This window comes from Corvus hawaiiensis, chromosome 11 (assembly GCF_020740725.1).
Source record: "Corvus hawaiiensis isolate bCorHaw1 chromosome 11, bCorHaw1.pri.cur, whole genome shotgun sequence".
In the NCBI taxonomy this organism is placed as follows: Eukaryota; Metazoa; Chordata; class Aves; order Passeriformes; family Corvidae; genus Corvus; species Corvus hawaiiensis.
The window spans coordinates 6,883,340-6,903,420 of NC_063223.1; the positions used below are offsets into that span (position 1 = coordinate 6,883,340).

Genomic DNA, 20,081 nt, shown 5'->3' on the forward strand with positions numbered 1-20,081 from the left:
GTCTGGGATGTATCTAGTAAAAATTGGAGATATTTTTCACCACTTTCAAAACCCTTTCATCGATTCCCCGTATTATTGGCAAAATAAGGGTAGTGGCAGATTCCTTATAACTCTCTTTCCCTTCTGCATCAATTATGCGTCTTTGTGAGGCAGAGCTTTGAGTCAGTTCCCCTTCATTTTGCTCTTCTGGTCGCTCCCAGGGGAGACAGTCTCTTGGTAATAGGAGCTACCTCAGTTCAGAGAAGAATACGGTTTTGTTCCCTTCTCGAATGACACATGACTATCAGGCATCTCATGAGTTCTCTGAGTGGGCACATGAATTGAACCTTGTAGGAGTCTGGGTGATTAATGGCCTGGTGGGTAGGAAGCAGACACTCGTTACAGGTCTGGGGGATCTGCCTGGCAGAATTAAAAGCTGTCGTGGTAGTGATGGCCTTTTACCCTCCCGAGCTGCCCTGCAAACGTCACCAGTGCCGCTCGGAAAAGGAAACAAAGTTCACCACACAGTGGTTTAGGGGATTTTTTTACTTTTGTTTTTGTTGCTCAAGTGTTGTTGTGTGGGTTTTCTTACAGAGCAAGCACAAGAGATGTTTTAATTAGCCATGGTAGAATTGTTTTTGAATTTAGATGATTCTGTTTATTAAGGACCCGGGGCACATTGACAGGGCTGTGATCCTTGTGTCTCAACCTGGCTGCTGAGGCAGTCTGTAGTGCTGCCGGTGTCTGTGGACAGGGCTGGATCCCAGTGCCAGCGTCAAGTGGGGATTTTTTCCTAATATGGACAGTAGTCCACAAGCAACTGGACGAAGTCCATCAAACGAACGTCGCCAACAGCCAGTAGAAAGTTTGGCTGTGCTCTGCTTGGACCAGCCCCGAGCTAGAGACCAGAAGGTAAAAGGCTTTTTCACACCCTAACTTGACATCTCATGGCCAGCATTGATGTACTGAAGGCACAGCCCCAGGGATGCTGACAGGAGGTGTTGCCTGCTCACCACTTCCTTCTGCAAATAGCTGTACAGTCGTGGCTTTTGCAAAATGAAGCTGTTTTGGTTTGCTTTGTTTTGTTTTGTTTTCTTCCAGAGAAAGCTCAGAGTAGGAACAGAGCAGGCACTGGCATGCCTGTCTAAACCCCTTCCTTTTCTAATTTTTTTGGAACATACTCTGTTTACTTTCTGGCCTAATACTGATGCAGTGCAAGTGTTTCCACTCACAAAACTTCCACTTGTCCTAATTTTGACAATGTGAAATTTGTGTATATTAATTCTTATCTGAGTTCTCAGTGAGTTGCATAGCCAGCACTTTAAATGGGCACTGGCAGCCCGTTCCTGGCCAGCAGTAAGTACTAAGTTTGTTTCTAAGGAAAATATTGTGAAGCAAAGGGGGGTTTTTAGTTGGTTTGTGTTGGTTTTGGTTTTTTTTTTTAACGTCTTGATGTTCTGTATTAGGCCTACACTGTTTTTAAATGTGAGCATGTGTTCCTTTTCTTTGATGTTTTTCACGAAGAGGATTCTTCCACTTTAACAAAAGGCCCATGTTCCTTTTAGGTTGTTTTATTCTGCTAATGACATTGCTTACTCAGATAAATAGGTATGTGTGTGTACATTTAAAATGCAACATTCCCCTTCAACACACCACGGATACATAACAGAACTGATCTTCTGTAGTGATCTCCTGTGCCAGAATTTTCCTGTTTTGAAATTAAAATGGATTCTCCTTATCTTCTCATAGCCCCTTTGATCCATTGCCTGTGGGTGCATAGTGGCACTAACGACAGAGGACGGGAAAGCTTCAGCTTTGCGTGGCATCATTAGCTCCACAGCATTAGCAGCATCCCTGTGACGAGCTGGCCGTGCTCCTGGTATGCCAGGAGAGCAGCCTGCTTCCCTACACCTCCCCTGTGCTAGATGCCAGCTGGGATTCTCCCGCTGGAAGGGTCCTTTGTGTTCCTGGCATGTGTTTCTGTGTCACCCTTCTGTTTTCCCTGACCCTGTCAGTGTCAGTGGGAATTCCCTGCAGTGATACCTGCTTTCCAGATCTTTTTCTTCCTCCAGGTAGCACATAACTCCAAGGACTAAACTTGCAGGTTAGACCTGGGTTCACCTGTGCATCAGCCTGTTCCTGTGCTGAGAGTTTGCATGTTTGGGTTTTTTTCCTCTAATTATTAATTCACTCCAAAGTTTGTCATTTGTAGGTGGTCACAACTAAGTAGCTTGAACCTCTCTGCCAGAGCTTTGCATGCAAGTACTGTCAAAACTGTTCTCAGTGATGAGTCAGTTCCTTTTTTTTTTTCTCTTTTTTCTTTTATTTTAATGACGAGTATGCAGCTAGTGTACCCATTAGAGCGTGCTGAGAGTTGGCATAGAAATGAGGATACACATGTGTATGTATCAGATGCTGAAGAGCAGCATTCGTGTTATAAATATAGCTCGGCTATATTCCTTCTTACATTTCAATTTTATAATCCGTTCCAGAAGATTTGGACAAAAATACTGTAGTGTAAGAGAGCATTAGTTTCTGGGTTCTTCAAATAATAATTCTTAGTAGAGAAACTAGTAAATAAAGATCTGAAGATGGGCGAGATGACATCTTCCCTAGTTCTAGGAATTGGACTTGGGGTATAGATTTATGCAAGGTAAAATAAAGGACGAGTGGAAGCAGGAGCAGAACTGTATGTTTTATTTTTTTAGTTTATTGCTAAAATGTATGAATAGTCCTTTTTTGTTTGTTTTATTGGTGTGATTATATATGATCTATCTTTACATGTATACTTTTTAGACCTGGTGGGCCCACTGTGATTAAATGTTTGCTTTGAATACGTGTCCAGCGTGTTAACTTTTAACGGTGGAAAGTTGTTAAATTCATTTTTATACAAGAGGGGGGGAAAGAAAAAGCGGGGGGGGGGGAGGAAAGAGGAGATTGTTAAATGTATGGAAACTCTTATTGGCTGAATTATATAACTGAATTCATTCAACATGCTCGGTGTATCTTGTTCTCCTTTCAGTATTGCCACTCTGTTCATCACCCCTTTTAGTGCTTTAGGCATATGGTGTGCAGTACATCCAGGGAAGTGTCAACAATATGGCATATGTTATACATACTGATCTTGATACACCGTAGAAAATAATGGGCCTAACTTTAAAAGGCACGGTGCTAAGAATAGAGCGTGCTGCAACATGCAGACAGTGAATCCGCCATGAATGTCATGTTTGAAGACAAAAAGAGCTGTATTTTTCATTACTTTTGTGGCTTGGTTTGTATGTTGGCGTTCCTGCAGATTAGAAATGATGGTGAGATGAGCGCAGGCGGGATCTTTGCCCGCGTGATACTGGAATTCCAGGCTCTGTGGAGACTTGGGGGTCGGCTTGCGCAGGGGTCGGCTGGGTCGGTGCGGGCAGGAGGGAGCCGGGAAGGCAGGGAGCTGTGGGAGCTGCCTGCCAGCGCTCCAGGGCTGCCCCTGCGAGCCAGGATGGGCTTGGCAGGGACTGTGCTACCGACATCCATCTGCGGGAAGAGGGACAGGGACGGGGGATGTCCGGATGCGCTTGCAGGAGTCATTAGAGGGTCGCATTAGCTCACCACTTAGCTCTGTCTCCACGCTGTAAATGAGCCTGCACAAGCAGATTGCAACGCTTACATTAAAACCACACCGGTGGAAATGAGTCTTTCCAAAGACTCTTCCAAGGATCTGCCCATTAGGATCAGACTGCAAGATCAAGGCTCTCATCTGGACTCACAGCAGTAAAACAAAGATGAAACGCTCTGTTTCTCATTGCTGGATCCTGGTCTAACTTGGCTCCCCATTTCTCAGGGAATCTTTTGTCCCGGGAATGCTCATTTTTAAATTAGAAAAAATTTAAACAGAGGGTCCTTTAGAACACTTGTCCAGAAAATTGTTCTCAGGAGTTTCATCTTCAAAATCAATGATTCATACCATCATATAGGTGCATGTATATCTGTATGTCTGCATTGCTGTTTATTGTGCTGCACTGGCCTGGCTCGGGATCTGTAGCATCTGAAGTGCAGAGAAGCAGTGACTGGAGAAGGAAATAGCATCTTCTCAACAATGACCAAATATTTGTCTGTTATCTCTCTGGCCGTTGTAGTGGTTCTTGATATCCGCAGAACTGAGCAGATCACCACCCGGATAAAACAGCACAACAAAATATTTATTTTTAAGCTTAGTTGAATGCTGAATGTTTGGTGCAAGTTTATGAGGGTTAAACATTAATAGCAGATGTTGTTAATGAATAGAAGGCTTGAGCCAGCTTCTGAGACCTTTGAGTTAGTACATGAATTTTCTGGTCGATGACAATACTTGTAACATGCCTAATTATGAAGTAGTGTTCTAATCAAGCCTTGAATAACTGAAGAATTTCCCCTCCTCTTTTGCGGTTATTTCAGTGGCGCACACACACACAGATTGCTTCAGTGCCTGTGCTTTTTCTTAGCGATTTTTCTTTTCTTAGAACATTCATTGAGGTTTTTCCCCAAGAAGCACACGTATTCACGCTGAATGTCGGTGCAGGGGCGCACAGGCACAGAGGGTGACACGTGCACGGCACGTCCCCTCCATCCCGGCCCCACCAGCAGCTGAACTGGTGCCAGCCTCTGAAGTTGTTGTCCCAGTTTGTCACACTTCCAGGTGAAGTACGTGAAAGTGATTATAGGTAATAAATATCTCTTTTTTTTAAACTTATTGCAGAGGCAGTTTTTCCCCTGTTAATGAGGGTAATTTGACTTGGTTGAAGGATTGCAGTTCTTAAGAATTAATGCAGCAATCCAATTCAAAGATTTAAAGAGATCTAAGATTTTTCACAGGTCGTGTGCTAGTGAATGTGCTCCTATCACATAGCAGCTAATGGACTTGAACAACAGTCTGTCATTTACTGTTACCTCAGTGTATAGCAGCTTTGCCCTTGATAGCGAGTATACTTTCCCAGCAGTGCAGGTTATTTAGTAGTGCTGTGTATTTGTAACACTTTTAAGAGACAGTATCTGATTTCTAACAGCCCTAATTACTGGATAAAGTGAGGTTACCTTTCTGACTTTCTTAATTATGTGTTTGGATCCTAATCTGTGCGAGCCTAAAGTGGTTTAGGCTCTAATAGCTGACTCCTCATTTTTTTTTGGATTTATCTCTTTGTATACACATCTGTAAAATAATTTCTGTGTTGGCATCTTCCCTGTATCAATGCTCAAAGGTTAATTCTATAAATATGGAAGTGTTAGGCACTAGTGTCCATAAGGTCCCCTTGTTTTTAGGGATCCGTTATTACCTTTTCACAGTGTTTCGTAATGACTTATTTGTAAATGCTGTTGGAAATGCTCTAATTTCTTGATCCTGTTATGTTCCTGGATATGAAAAATCCTATTGTAAGGTAATTAGAAGGATTCTCTTCTATTTAAATGTGTGTTCTCTAGACAGTGTCACTCTATACTCTGCACACAAGAACCTTTGTTCCTTAATTAGAAAAAGGACTAGAGCTCATTAATTGTGGGTACAAAGTGATGTCTGCTCAAATGGAGAAGCAATAATACAGTTTAAATAATGATTGATCCTACATTTTAAGTCTTACACTATTTCGTACTGATAGTGATAAATAAGCAACATACAATGCAGGTTGCGAAGCAATGTGTGAAGATTTTTATTGAAAAATCTCTTTTTGCAAGGATAAACCTGTGTCGGGCACAATAAATAAAGGAGGGATGGTACATACACGGTGTCTGCCATTTAGGAAAGTCAGCATTTGTCAACAGAGCACCGTAGCAATAGCTGAGATACTGGAGTTCACTCCACCCCATACTTTAGAAAATGAAATAATTGTGAGAGCTGTGCAGTCAAAAGCAGTTTGGATCTTGGCCTTACAGAGCTATTATTGTGATGAAAAGAATATTTTAATTACTCCTCGCAAACAGGATGAGCTATAAATGTTTGAGTATTTTGCAGGGTGTTTTCTTTTGGAGACAAGTGTACTTTGTTCCCTGAATTTTACCATTTCCCTGTCATCCCCTTGGGAGGAGAAGGATGGGCTTGTGAAGTTCTAAGCAAGACCCTTCACCAGAAGGCTTTGGTTTATGTGGTGGCTACAGAAACAGGGTGGGCTGAGATGTGCACCGAGATGTGCACCGCAGGGTGAGTTCCCAGCAATGGCCCTTCCCAAAAATCAGGAGCATGTTGTGTTGAGGTTGGCAGTTCTGCTGCCAAGGTGGGATGCCAGGATGGTGCCTGTGTGGGTTTGGAGTTTGGGTCTTGTCAGTTGAGGCTAGGCTGGGCTGGGCAGAGCAGATGGTTGGGGGTGATGCCCCTGGGGCTCCCCAGCCTGCAGCTCCATCTCCTCCACAAATCCAGCAGGGCCCATTCCTGTCCTTGCCCCACCTTGTATCAAAGACTTAAGAAAGGGAAAACCTGTCTTAATTTTTCTAACCCTAATGAAAACATGCATTAACATGGAAAACCCTTTCCCATATGAAGAACAGGAAAGTTGGAAGATGAGGCTTGATTTCCTGCTGTATTTCACAAATCAAAATGGTAAATGCTAGACCAGGGTATATATTTCACTCAAAACGTATTGGCATGGAAAGAACCCCGTGAAATGTGAGGTTTCTTGGTATCCTTCTCTGCTGTATTCCTCTTGGTGGGAAAGAAAAATAGTTTTTAAAAGATAAAAAACCTGTTCTTCAATTGACTATGCAAAAATCTTATTGCAGTATTTATTCCAAACCTGCACACATAATGTTCAGTCAAGGAGAAAACAGCAAAAAACAGTTGTTGATGGACTTAGGCGAGAACTGGATTAAATAAGCATTAGTCTACTGAAGCTGATTACAGGAATATGAAAATGCAGTATCTTAATGGTACATATTTTCATGTGGCAGCTCAGTTGCCTTTCATTTTGCAGCTAATATGTCTATTCTTATGAGTCATTTACTTCTTTAATTACCTTTTGCAGGCAAGGCACCATGGTATATTAATGTGAATGATTTTTACTGCCAGTTTATCATACAATGCCCCAGAAGTTGAAAGGCGTAATTGACTTGGAAGAGCAGCTCATGAAGGAAACAATATTTAGTTGACAGTTTTCCTTGTACTCTCTGTTGACGTTTATGAGTTTACACTATGCTAAAGGAGTAATAAACACAATTTTCTTTCAATAACAGGAAAGAGTCGCTTTTAAAATACATTTGTGGAAAACAGATTTGTTCATTTCTTGAATAATATAAAATAATGTGTTTTCAGTGATGAGATGTATATAAGACTGTCAATTGAATTAAACCTCGGAAGGTGCATTTATAACCTGCCTTAGAGCGTTAAAAGATATTAGGGTGCATATGAATCAAATCAGTTCGATGAATATTTAAATTATACACAGATTTGGATAAATCATATTCAGATCTGCATGTTAGATTATTTGGTGGCCTTCTCTTGCCATGGAGGGCGAAAGTTTGAAGTGGGAATTTGAGGAATGGAGGCTCTATTTCTGTGGATGGAAGAACACTCATCAGAAAGCTCCTGATAAACCCCAATTGGAGGATTACTGCAGAAACTTTCTATAACTTTCCTAGAGCCAGAGGCTTGAGGAAGGTTTAAAATCAGCTTTGCAATCCGTCAAAGTCCATTTTCTCCTGGAATGCTACTTTTATTGAAATGACCTTGTCAAATCGCAAATTCTTTTTCCCAGGCATCCCCAGGACCGTGCGCAGGTATGATTAATCATCCCATCCCGCTTTAATTAATTTAAAGGCGCCCATGGCCGGGGCGGGAGGAGACGCCGGCTGGCGAGGACAGCGCTTCCCCGCTCGGCTTGCAGGGAGTTAAACTTTTCACAGTTTTCCCGATTGTTTGCAGTTCAGCCCTCTGCAACATAATGAAAGTTTTCGAGCCATCTGTTGTTAAGCTGGCGGTGAGCAAGGCCAGTATATCCAAACAAAGTGCTGGCCTGCTGTAAACTGAACCTGTCAGTTTAGCATAGCTGGGCTGACCTCCCCGGGCGCGGGGCAGCGGGTACCAGGCACTGGCTGCCTGCTCGGCTTCCAGGGGAACTTCTTGGGGGGACCGTGTTTACTTTTTCCACTTAGCGTTCCTCCCACAGGCTTGGACTAGTTTATACTAAATCTTTAAATTGACACTGTTCTATTTTTTTTTTTTTTTTCCTATTCTGAACTTTCTCCTTTTTTTCTTAATCTTTCAGGCCATACAGAAAAAATCTATTAAAACCCCACAGTGGCTGGAATTTGAGCTTTTAAGGAGGTTGTTGGGGGGTGGGGGGGTGGGGACAGGGGACAGCACAGGACAACAACTTCTGTGTTTCTATAACTCAGTGTGTGCATGTGTGCTGGCGAGGTTCTCTCTCAAAAGAAAGAGGCATGTTCCCGAGTATCCCAGCTTGCTTTCCAGCTCCTATTGTTCCCTTTGTTCTGTATTATTTAAGATCAGTTACTCATTTGCTTCAGAGGATTGGGAATAACAGGCAAGGTAGAGCAGAGCAGCCAGTGTCTATTGTCTTCCTGGGAGCCACAGATGCATCCAGAGTGGCTGGAGCAGCCTCCCTCCTGCTTCTGTTTGCTTCTGTTCAAGGGGTTGGTAGCTCCAGCATAAAGTACTAGAGAATTTGAAACTTTTTGAGTGGAATTGCCACAATCAGACTTTATTTGCAGGGCTGTGTGGCAGGGAATTGCTTTCCTTACTCGTTTGTATCAAATACACGTTAGTTTGGCCTCATCTCCTCTGCCTCAGTGTGCTTGTGCTTTTTCCAGTCTTATGTCTCCAATTGCCTTTCCTTTTTCCTTCCTCCAAATATGTTATTTTATTTATTCTTTTATGTCTGGGATACAACATATGTCATTTGTCGGCTGGTATTCACTCAATACAAGTGGTTTTAACTGTTTTTTAGGCTTGGCAACAAAACTTGAAGTGCCTGCGCCAGGAAAGTGACTATTTGGTATTACCTGTTTTCAGTGTTTGTTTCTTGGACTAGACCTACAGTAAATACCTTTATGCTACCACTGCTGCCAAATTCAGTCTTTGCTTTTTACACTTGTGCTGTACCTGCTCACTGGTCTTTGGCTGGTTTCAAGTGTGTTTTACTTACCTCATGATTCTTGGAAAGCAAACCTGATCGTCAGTGACCCCAAATGCTGCAGTTCTCAGTCAGGAGAGTTTTGCCTGCGGAAGAGCTGCTGAATTTATGCCGTGTGTGAAACCAAGCTGTGCCTTTGCAGAAGTGCATCGCAGCTAGTCTGTATCTTCACAGTGTGGTGATGTACTGGAATGTATTGGAAGCTCTGGAAAAAGCAGTAAAAGTACTTGGCCTTTCCAGAAGACCCCTCCAAGGGCTTGTGCCGGTGCCCACCAGAGGGTAGGAGTGCCCAGGGGAGAAGGGGGAAGGAGTATGACAGTGGTGAAGAACACTCAATTTTAAATTAAAATGACTGCACTTACGAGGAAACCCCATCCAGCTCTAATCTGTTTGTAAGGTGACTGACACATAAAGTGCTTTTTGTTTTAAGGTAGAGGGAAATGCATTCAGGATAGAGTTTCTGGTATTAATGTCAGGTGCAACGCAGTGCATGCTCACTCAAAAAGTCAAGCAGATAACCTTGGCATTTAGGGACATTGCCTTATATAAAATGAAATTGTATTTTGTTTTTAAAAAGGAGGACTACATTAAGAGGTCACCTATTAGCTGTGTTTTTGCTAGCTGTCTGAAACTCAGCTCTACTGTCTATTAAACTCAAACCACTATGTAAACATTCCTGTGTTGTTCCTGGTCTCTACAATGGCCAAGGGGATCAGGTTTCACCTGCCTGCACATCTTCAAGCAATTAAAGCAATTAGCTTGAAGCCATTTCACATTCAAGGTCTACTGTGACATTCAAGTCCAGAAGAAGTCTAGGGGAAAAGTAAAAAGAAGAGTATAAAAGGCTGCTGTGCAGCACAAGCACACAAATAACCTGTGAGGGGGATTTGGACTTTACAACAACTTCCAAATGTGGTCAGGAGGCTTCACAGCAGGCAGGCAAAGTTGCTGCTGAGAAAAGGAAAAGATAAAAAAACCCCACCTAATGATCTTTTAATTATACCCAAGTTTTGTACTGGGAAAGGAGGGGGAGGAGAAATAAATAGCAACATGATTTGTAACGATATTTGTGTGGAATAATATGGCATTGGTCTTATTTACTGGTATTTCTCCTGGCATGGACATCATACTTTTCTTCTCATTTAGGTGGGGATTTATATTTGGTGTTTACATTGTAAAACTACACTCACTCTGGCTAATGTATCCCTTACAATGACATTCAGCTCAGAGTTTAGTGATTCCAGCAGTAAGTCTTGAAAGCTGCTATTTTTTAAAAGGTTGGAGCAGATTAGTGGTGACCTTAAAAGATTAAACTAGTACAGTTTAAAGATAAATAATCAGCCTTTAGCACATTAGATAGCTACATAAGCATGACAGAAGGTGACTTTCTTACAACAGTTTCAGAATCCAGGCAGCATTTTTACATTTGAAACTTGACTAAGGCAGGGAACAGTGGTTTGCAGAAAGCAAGACATAAACTGATTGCACCACTTCAAATTGGTTAATACAGTTTTAAATCCACAGTTTTCCTGTTGGTTTTATTATTGCAAGGAGGCTAATTTTAAAAGCTATGCCTGCTGCAAGAGAAGATCTTGCTTTGCCATCCCGGAGGGTGTTCTTAATCAGAAATAACGGCAGGCTAAATTATAATGTGGAATCCTGCTGCCCTTTAACCTAACACTGCTGCTCGTTCAGTGTTTGTTAACAAACAGCTCTAAGTACAAAATTGTTTGAGAATTACTTTTTCATTATATTTGCTGACTTCAATTAGAATAAGAAGCTTATTTGGGGAAGAAAAATTAAAAATGTATGGGTTTCTAGAGAAAGTTTCAGCAACTGTTTCCCGGCAAGTGTCGCCTTCGGAACATAGCTGTGGACTCTGTGGCACACATAATTTAATTTAAATAAAATTACCTTCTGAACTAATATTTCTCCACTGGTGGCAGAGGCAGAGCTCAGGAGCATCCCAAGATTCAGTCCTTTGAAAGATGAGCAGGCTAAAATGGTGGCAGGGGCTCAGGCCAGGGCCCCTTTTGCACCTTGCTGGGGGATGCAGTTGCTAACAAAGAGGCACCAACTCCCCATCCCTGTGGTGTTGGGGAGGGCTGGGCTATAGATGCGAGTGGCACAGTGTCCTATTTTTATTTCACTTTGAATAACATGTAATTGAAACGTACACTCGGCAAATTAATTGGTGAGTTGAAGGTAAGAACTGCTGAGTTAGTAGAGACAGCACCAGCCCTGTTCTTTTTTTCGCCTTAAGTTTACATGCTGGAGCGGAAACGCCGCGGTGCTCAGAAAGGAGGTGATGCCTCTGTAAAGCAGATCTTTCCAATTTTATTTTTTTTCTAGCTTAGTCTTCTGTTTCTATGATCTGCCTTTTGAACTGTTTTTGTGGCTGATCAGTTCCACCTAATATGTCTCTTGATTTCTGCTATTGTAATACTCAGACGACATGCTGTTCTCTTCATTTTTATAAGCTTTAGATGCTCCTGCCTGTCATACTCTGGCGGTTTATCTTCAGCGTCTGGATTTGCTTTCAGACTTGCATGTCTATCAAGCTGCTGTTGCTTTGAATGTGAGATCAAAAGAAGATGAATTCCAGTAAAAAATTTCCTTGTATGAAGAAAAGATTGGGGGCCTATGTAAACATCCCACTGACAGCTCCCAATGAGTTATTTTAGCAGAGCATTAGCACCCAGAATGACAGACAGTCCAAGACTACATGCTAAATAACAAATCAGTCCCTTCAGTGGCAGCAGCACGTTGCCACAACAGCAATAGATTTTCTAAAGGAATCTTGTTCCTCTTTTTTATTGAATATGGCTGTTCGACTGCTCATCTCTTCACGAGCTGCCTTCGAGTGCCAGCCCCAGTTTACTTTTTCTTGACAATATCTGTGTCATGTCACCAATATGACAGCAGACAGGGCTTTGATAATTGGGTGGGGAGACGGTTAGTTAGTCATCTCCAGTTAAATAGGTAGTTTGTTTTAGGGAGGGGAAGGAGACAACGAAGGAGGGGTGGCATCTGCTGGAATGCTGAAGTTACGCTTTCGGAGATGCTGGATGCAAGTCCCTGCGCCCGAGACAAGTTGTATTTTTTGGGCGGTTGTTTATATTTCAGTTCACGCAGTTAGAGAAAACAGCTCTGCAGCCCGGCCAGCCTCCCGAGCCGGTTTCCAGAGCAAGTCACAGCACTGTCGAGGGGTAGGAACGTCAAGCTTGGCTGGACTTCCGTGCAAATCCGAATTTGCCTAGATACAGAAGCGAGGTGTGCTTCTCGCTGCTGTTTGGTCTAGTTGGGGACATAATTAGTTCTGCCTGTTTCTGCTCACAGATGGGGGAGGTTTAATAGTGCAGAATCGCTAGATTTTTGTTCCTGGTGTAGTGCTAAACCCAACTTTGAGATTACCTGTGAGCTCCGGCTGATCTCACCACTTCGCAAGGGAAGAATTAGGGAAGGAATGCTTTGCGGTTTCTTTGTCATTTAGTAAAAGCAGAGGTTGCTACTGTGGAGGCAGAGCCCGGTGGCTGCCGCGAAGGGCAGTGCTCCAGCGTCTCCCTCCAGCCTGTGCTCCGGCTGCACGGCACTTCCTGTTTATTCAAACATCTTTTTACCATTCTTCAGCCCCCGCTTCACAGAAACAGCCAGAAACATCTCCAGCGCGAAGACGGAAATCTAAAGGCAGACAGTAAGAGCTCACTCTGTTAAACTCTTCATTTTCTCTGCGAGCGCTCAGAGGAAAGGAGCGTGCAGGCAGGGCTGAACTTTTAATGCGCTGCCTTGCGCAGGCAGCTTGGAGCACAGGAGAGGGGAATTGCTTTGGTTTGAAGCAAAAGCAGCTAGTTCAGGTTGTTTACTGCGGTGTTGACAAGGGTGGGGTTTTTGGCATGGCTTTGGAGAACCAAAGGAGGACCGAGTCCTTTTTTGGGGTGCTCGTCACCTTGCGATGTCCCTCTGGCACGGGAGCAGCCGTCCCTGCTGCTCGCCGGGTGTTGCAGCTTCTCCCTGCACAAGTGCCAAAAATACCTAAACAACAAACCCCCCCAAGAAAGGGAAACGTGGCTGCTGCTCTGGGCAGCAGAAGTGGCACAAACCCACCAAGTCGCTTTTTTGTTTTCCACAAATTGTTTGCATCGTGGTTCTGGCACCGCATGCGAACCAGCCTCGCTAATATTTGTACCAATTTCATGCTAATAAAAATCAGGCTGCTGAGACAAGCATGGCTATTATCTCATTCATATGACTATTGTTTAGACCTGTGGTACTACAAAAGGAAAGGGAAAACGTGCTCACGCCGGGTAATGGTTGTTAACTTCTCACGTGAGGGATTTTCTCTGCAGTTTTTCAGTATTAATGATTGTTGTATGAATGGTCTTCAGGGGTTGTTGGAAGATAGTGTAGATCCTCTGGGTAATCCTTGTCACAACACAGATGCTGGATTTTTCCCCCTCTGTTCAAGTGACTTAAAAAAATGCTTGATATTTCTCAGTGGTTTCTCCCCCCTGCAAAAGTTCACTGAAATAGCAGGTAACTTTTTTTTTTTTTTGGCAAGCATTCGTGGTGCTTGTGTAGTGTGAAACATAAGAGAAAATGGAAAATATGCTGCCTGCCCTATGGAGAAAACCCATCCTCCTTGAGGCTTTTCCTGCTGCTCCAAGATTCAAATAGTCTTTAAAATTTTAAACCTTAAACCCCCATCTTCCTAGAAAAGAGAGCAAGAGAGAGAGAAATCAAGCTGTGTGTTCAGCCAAACCACAAGTACAACAAACATATTTTGAAAATATATTGCTAGTCTGGCTTTTTAATGTTCAGAAGTTGTTCTACTTCACAGAAAAAAAATGGTGTTTGCAACTGCCTTAAGGACAATTTGTTTAACAGTAGGAGTAATTGCATGGGGAAAATGGAAAGAGTGACTGAAGTTATTTACTCAGATGTTAGTGTAGGTGTGGGGCAGAAAACTCTCTGTGGGAACAGTGGGCTGCTTTTCTTGGTATCTTAGTCTATTTGATGACCATCAAATTTCCCAGCTCACTGGTTTTGTTTTTTCTGGATGGCATGTTTGATTATTTATCAGAAGGGAAAGGGAGTAGCTGAAGCAAATAAACATGTGACCAAGCTGTGTTTTGTTTTCCACTCAGAAGGCCATGCCCTTTAACAGATATACAGAAAATAATAAACGTATTGTTTTATGATAAAAGGAAATTATGTGGATCATTTTCTTCAGCAAGGCCATTAACCCCTTGTGTTCAGTGGTCTCCGCCTTCTGGCAGCTTGTTGGGCTTGCAGCTGGGAATTAAAGGCACTTAAACCCCCCCGTCTTGCCTGGAACGTTTCCATGGATTACTGCTTCGGCCCTTTGGATTTGCTGGATTTATTGCATAGTCACACAGCTCTGGTCATCCCCCTGGACCTACTTGGGGTGTGACTGACTCAACGAGAGGTGCTTTGATTTTTCAGAAGGGTGCTGATTTCCAAAGAAAACCTTGGCGAGAGATGCTGGGATCTTCCAGCCTCCAGTGCCGGTGTCTGTGCAGCGCAAGGGGTTGCAGCTGTGTTTGGTCCGTTACAGACGGTGTCAATTTATGGGATTCTCTTTTAAATGCCAGGTGTCTAGCATGTAGTGTGTAGTGTTTCCTTTATAATACCAGCTTTGGACGATGTTCATTATCTTCCCTGAAAAAAAAAAAAAAAACCAAAACAACACCCTATAAACTAAATCACTGTCAGGAAGTAAAATACAGGTTTGCCTCATCTCCGGGAAGCATGTTGCATGCTTTAGCTGCTTTTATGGGATTAAAAGAAACAAGTTAAGACTGTCATGCACATGAAAGGAAACTGAGATGTGGTTTGCTTCACATTGTGCAGGTAAGTATAAATTTAATAGACTGACTTGCTTTCAGAATCTCTCTTTGTCTCCCCAAGTCGCATGTCAGTTCCAGCGCGTTGATGAGCTCTGCGGTCCATAATAGCGCCTGACTGCCGCTGCCCCGCAGGTGCCGGATCGGCAGGAGGGTCCTCCTCCTCCTCAGGGATGTGGCTTTCCTCTGAGGAATGGCTTCACATCGAGAAAGGGAAAATTTGCCTGACATCTTGAAGTTGCATTCGAGCTTGTCCATTCCTGGTGGGTCTGGGCAGGAGGAGGTGGATGCTTCGCCTTCTGGCTCCAGGGGGTCAGCACTACCTGGAGAGCCCAAGTGGATGGCAGGGGCTGGAGCTGGGGGTTTAGGTTTGAGGGAGAAAAAATGGCAGTCAAAATAGCAGGGAGAGGAAGGGCTGGCAAAATAAGGACCTGAAACTTAAATGTGATGTGAAGAAGAAAGAGGAAATGAGCAGCTTGGGGCCAGGTGACATGGACAGGGGCTGGGCTGATGCACGTGGCTGGCCCCCCTTTCCCAGAAGCTCCCTGAGGGTTGAGGAGGCTCAGGGTGGGCTGAGGAATGGGCTTTGGGATCAGAGGTGCAGGACTGAGGTACGTGGAAAGACAGAGGAGCAGGAGCAATTGCATCCTGTTGGACCTCTCCAGCCCTGGCTGAAGTCCTTGGGCAGAAGCTGATGAAGGACCTGTCCATGCAGGAAAGTGTCCTCCCAGCCTCCAGCAATTGAAGGTTGGTTCGTGCCCTGAAGCATAAACATTTGTTCCTTGATTTCTCTTTTCTGTCTTTCCGAAGGTAAATGCTGTAAATGCTCTCATGACTATCACTGCAAGTGTCTAATCCTTTCTTTGCATCCTCCCCATGCTCTTGGCCCCGGTGATATCTTGTGACAGTTAAGTTCCAGAGAGTAATTATGAGTTGTGTATTAAGAAGGGGGGGAAAAAAAATCATTTTATCTGCTTTAATTTTTTTTGGTGATTGTTGCTTCCTGACTTCATTCAGTGTCCCCTTTTTCTTGCATTATGAGAAATGGAAAAAGTACCAGATGTACCCTCTCAGGCCAAGTCACAATTTGTGTACTTGTTATCATCTCCCCTCTTACTCATCTCTTGCTAAGCTAAACACTCCCACCCTTATCAATCTTGCCTAGTATCTGCTGAGGCCTCTAATCATTTTTGTCTCCTCCATCTGAACCTCGCCTATTTTTGCTTTACCAGGATCTGTTAAAATTAAGGTTTTTACAAGCTGTTCTAAATTAGATTGTGCCATAGAAGTGCAGAGATGTGATTTGCAGCCTTAGTTTTCGTGTTTTGGGCTGTCCCAATGTTTTGCTTCCTTCATTCACCCAACAGCAGCGAGTATCTGATGGAGCGTGGCGAGATGTCCACTGTCAGGGGCCGTATTTCATGGGCCTCTGAGTACAAGTTTGTCATGCAGTGTTTTGGAAAACAAGCTTAAAATATGTTCCCTGTTTTGTTGACCACACAGGGAAGCGCACAAGCAGCTGTGTGCAATATACTATTTATGTCGTAGCAACAAAAAGGCCCTCTTCCTTCTCCCCTCGCACCTTATTCCTCTTCTCTTCTCTATTAAAAAATATGAGAACTTCCCGTGCTTTTGACATCCAAGAAAAATGCGGCTCAGCAGTGAATACTCCTCCAAATATTCAAAGGTCTGGTTCACTTTTGGATAAACACAGTAGTTCAGAATCTGATCTCGAGCCTACAGAAACGAGCTGAAAATCCCATAAGATTTTTTTCATCACTCAGGCACAGTTCAGTTCTGGTTCAGTTTGAACGGGGAGCCAAGATTTGTATCCTTTCTCATTTTACCAGGATGTGTTGGCCCATCCCTCCTTTCTTGCTGGTACAGACCTCTACATGCTGTGAGTCTTGGCATGCCAAAATAAAGAGAACCATTTTTAATGTTTGGGATCTTTTTGCCAGATACTTTATAAGTGGCTTTGATGAGTCCTGACTGTGACTCTTTAAAAGAGGGGGACAGAAGGTGTTTTTGTGGTGTAGCCGCCTGAGGATTTCATTTATGCTTCAAAAAAGGGATTTTTGTAGCCGTTGTCACTGTTGTAGCTGGTTCAGGGTTTGCAAGTTCCCAGTGTTGGCTGAGGTTGATCTCTCACCCTGCTGTCCCTTGCTGCCTGCCCCCTTCATCCCTGTAGTGTCTCCAAGTATTGAAGAAAATAGCTCACCCACCTTTTCCCCGAAATTGGAGGAGTTAGTGAATAAATTAAAAAATAGAAAATGGGGTTTTTTTGCGGCAAACTCTGTTTTCCCCCTGTGTGGTTCTGGGTCCTCACAGACAAGAACCTTGCCAGCCATGGGATGGGCTGTGGGATGGCAGGGCAGCAGCATAGAGTCCGTTCGTCCTCCCACCGGCAGGAGTAACCTCAGTGCCCACGAGGACGAAGTGCAGCAGAGCTGGGACACAGGCAGCTCCACCCTGTGGGTTTGGAAGAAAGGGTTTCTGTTTCCAGTGCTTTTTTCTGGAGGGAATCTCCTTAACTGGTAGCCAGGATCTATTCCAGAGGAAAGAAGCTAAGCCTGCTGGAAGAAAAATAAAGACTCATCTTCTTTCCTTATGACTGAACTATTCTAGGAGATGTTTCAGCATGAGGCACATTGCCAGCTCCCTTGCTCCAAGTCTGCCCCTGTCACATCAGGGACAGGATGTGAGCCAGGGTTTGTGCATGTGGACCTCAGGTCCCTTCTCTTTTTCCAGCATAGGAATCACCCATTAGTCAGTTGTCCAGACCAGTCTGCTGTGTCTAAGCAAAGCCTTCATGGCCAGCTGACCATTTTATTGGGTGAAGGATTGCTGTTGAAGCTCCCCTGCTTGACGAGCTGGCTGGTAGCCCTTGGATGGAGCCTGCCTTGCAGATTTACTGCAGCCAAGTGAGGCGCTGGGTACAGACAACCAGCAGCATCTCCACAGGCTCAGGGCATCCCTCTGCTGCACCAGTGGAGCTGGGAACAGGGTAGGTGGAGGAGGATTATTTAATAAAAGAAGGAAATAGAGGATGAGATGGGGATGGGGGTTGTTTGAATCCAAGGCTGTTGAGAAGACTGGACAGCAAGAATGCTTCACCAGGTTATGTTGCGTCTTAGCTGTGTCCCACAGCAGAGCCCCATGTCCTGTCTGTAGCTATCCTCAAACTTCCCTGCTGCGGTGCCAGGAGCAGTGTTGGGGCTCTTGGCTTTGTGTCATTCTGTGTGTGGCACAGGGGCAGGGTGGTGGCAATGGGGAAGGGAGCATGTAGCAGCTCATTTCCCAGTTCTGGAGGAAGATGGAAGAGCTGGGCACGAATGTCAGAGGGAATAAGTGCTGCAAGAACATCTGCTTCTCTTTTTTGCATCTTCTACATTTTATTCCTCCTCTTCATTTTGGTTCCTTTCCTATTCTCTAGTTGGTTCATCTCACCTCCCCCTGTTCTGTTCCTCCCAGAGGAACAGCACTACCCACTGCTGTCGCTTTGCACTATTTTTTATTTTTTTCCCTTTGCATACTGCTCCGCTCCTCGCCGGTTTCCACACATTGTGCGGCTCCTGAGCCTGCCGGAGGAGAACTGCAGCAGGGCTCCCCTCCAATGTGTCTGCCTCCTACCACCGCTCCTCTACATCTGCTGCTCCAGGAGAAGAGAGTGTCGCAGGAGAGGAGGTAGAGGAGGCAGGAGTGGGAGAGACATGAAGCAGCTCTGAAGCCCGGGTGCATCCGGGCTTCCGAGCTTCAGAGCTGCATCTTGCCGCTCTGCTGGGAGCAGCTGTGGAGTGGAGCGGGGTGTGAGGACAGATGGGAGCTGAGAAAGAAGAGAGATTGCTGGCTGAATCTAAATTCCCCCTCGTCCCACCCAGGAGAAACAAAGGTACTTGCCTTGTGAGACTGAAGGGAAGCAAGAAGCCCTTTGGGAGGTGGGCCATGCTCCGCTGGGAGAGGCGCCTGGAGCTGCTGACCGGGCGATTTCTCAGTGCCTAAAGGCAGCATGAAATTTGGGGAGAAATAGACAACGGGAGAACTGCATGCCTGCTGCTGCAAAGCCGTGCTTTGCCCAAACCTCAGTGGGGAAGTTGAGCAGCAGTGGTAGCTTGTAGGGGTACGGCTGTCAGAGGTCAACACACAAAGTCTCGCTTCTGAAGTCTGGGACCAACATGGTGTTTTGTTTGCTCCAAGGGCAGATTTTGCCCTTAAAATTTCTCCCTTCTCATCCCTCTCTGCTTGTTTTGTTCTGTTTTGATGTTTAATGACCATAACTGAAATAATGGACAGAGTATGATACTGGCTGGCAACTAACTTTCCAGATTGATTGCTTGGACACTTCAGATGGCTGCGGGACCACCTCTGATTTCTGGGAACTCTTCCTTCCTCTTTTCTCAAGTTGCTTTCCCAATAAGCAGGCTTGTCCACCTGGAAAGGCCCAGAATCCTTAGCAATCTGTAAAAACACATGTAATTTTGTTTTGTGCCCTCCTTGCAGCTTCTGGGTGCATGTTTATCCAGACATTTCAAAGGCAGCCCATTCATTACTGCACAACTGCCCTGGGAATTGGCAGCCAGGCAGGACTACCCTTTCTTTTGCATCCTCATGGCAGTTGCTCATCTTCCCACCCTCCCATGTACATACCTTTCATATATCCTGAAGTTCCCTGGATTGATCTTTCCATGCCTGATAAACCTCAGGTTCAGAAACAAGCTTCTCTTGGCGTTAGAGCCAGGCCTGTTATAGCTGTAGGTCATCATATTTCATTAATAACTGATTGATATTAATACCAGTTGGAGCAGATGGGAAGGGAGGAGCTGGAGCTCTTTTTCTTCAGTAGGAATAGGATGATGGAAAAAAGTTGGAGTGTTGCTGCCTTGTACTGGCTGCAGTGGTGGAACAAGTTAGCAAGAGGCTCCATGCGACTGGATCCTGTTTCTGTTTTCCTTATGTACTGACACTGTAAGCAAGTATATGGCATTTAAGCAGCATGTCTATTTTTAATGTTCTACCCTCTTTTTCCAGTGTATTTCCCTTCCCCAGCCCCGTTCCCTCATCAGGAGTTTCTGGCCACATGAAGTCAGAGGCAGGGCTGCCTTTTTACCCTTCATCAGGGCTTGCCCAAAGAGGATGGTGA

General features: G+C 44.4%; 1 protein-coding gene across 19 annotated transcripts in view; it reads left to right on the plus strand.

Moving 5' to 3' along the window:
• Window positions 1-20,081, plus strand: part of FOXP1 (forkhead box P1) — a 383,585-nt gene that overhangs the window by 245,587 nt on the left and 117,917 nt on the right. The window contains exon 1 of one of the 19 annotated variants that reach the window (XM_048315196.1): window positions 12,687-12,771. The exons of 17 other annotated variants lie outside the window; for them this stretch is intronic. The gene's annotated coding sequence lies outside the window, so the exon portion shown is untranslated. Of the gene's footprint in view, window positions 1-12,686; window positions 12,772-18,680; window positions 18,834-20,081 lie in introns of those variants that run through there. One more of the 19 variants, XM_048315198.1, reaches the window with a different exon arrangement.